This window comes from Sesamum indicum, unplaced genomic scaffold, assembly GCF_000512975.1.
Source record: "Sesamum indicum cultivar Zhongzhi No. 13 unplaced genomic scaffold, S_indicum_v1.0 scaffold00112, whole genome shotgun sequence".
Taxonomy (NCBI): domain Eukaryota; kingdom Viridiplantae; phylum Streptophyta; class Magnoliopsida; order Lamiales; family Pedaliaceae; genus Sesamum; species Sesamum indicum.
In genome coordinates, this window is record NW_011628046.1 from 307,865 (window position 1) to 308,900 (window position 1,036).

Sequence of the window (1,036 nt, forward strand, 5' to 3'; positions counted from 1 at the left end):
TTATGACACCGTTCAATGTAAATAGTAAGCACAACAAACATATGGTGCCGCAGATGAATGCTTACTATATTCATCAAGATAATATTACATTTATGGTTCTCAAAACCGCCAACAATTGGCTTTCTGGTCACCATTTATAACAATCTCCCACTTGACCTAAAGCTAATCGCCCATATCCCTCAGACCTATGTGAGTGAGCAATATGCGTTGCTTGGTCTCACAGGTCTACCATATTTTTTGCCGAAATGACGCGGTCCAACAGTACGTCATCTCTTCCTACCATCGGTCCAACCTGATGGTGGAGTCTAAGAATATTCATTGAATCTGTGATGAGATCTCGGCCCTTTTTCTTGTTCCATTGCCTAGTTGTTATCCTCCAGCTAACTACTGGCTTGGCCGTGCTAGGCTGCACATTCAACCATTAGATGTGGATTTTCATTCAAAAAACTTCTTGAGCAACATTTAAAGTCACTATAGATTTGACTTTCATGGTGAAAACCATTGTGGCATCCCGCTTGAAACCATTCCAAGCCACCACATCACCATTAAGTCTGAATGTACATTCAAATTGAGACTAGCCACCTGTCACCCATAACTGGAAACTAGTGTCGCCATACCTTCCAGAATCAACTCTCTATTGACTTGCATCAAGAACATTTCTTTAATCCTTATTCAGGTACTAAAGAGTATTTTTGACTCCTATGCAATGCCTTATCGATACACTCCCGATATCCATAGTTGTGCTCAAAGCACATACAACATTCGGCTTAGTGCATCAGACCACATACCCATGTTGTCAACGGCAAAAGACATAAAGGACGTCTAACATCTTTCTAAGCTCCTCATCAGCCCTCGAAGACTGAGTCTTGGATGGCTTAACCCTATGATAAGGAATGGAATCCAATTCCTTCATGGAGAATTGCTTGAATAATGTTTATGCTTCAGTGTTTCCCAACATCTTCACATCATTCCAAATGAGTAAGACGTTCACACCTAAAATACTAGGAACACAACTAAGCTCCCACTGACCTTCTAA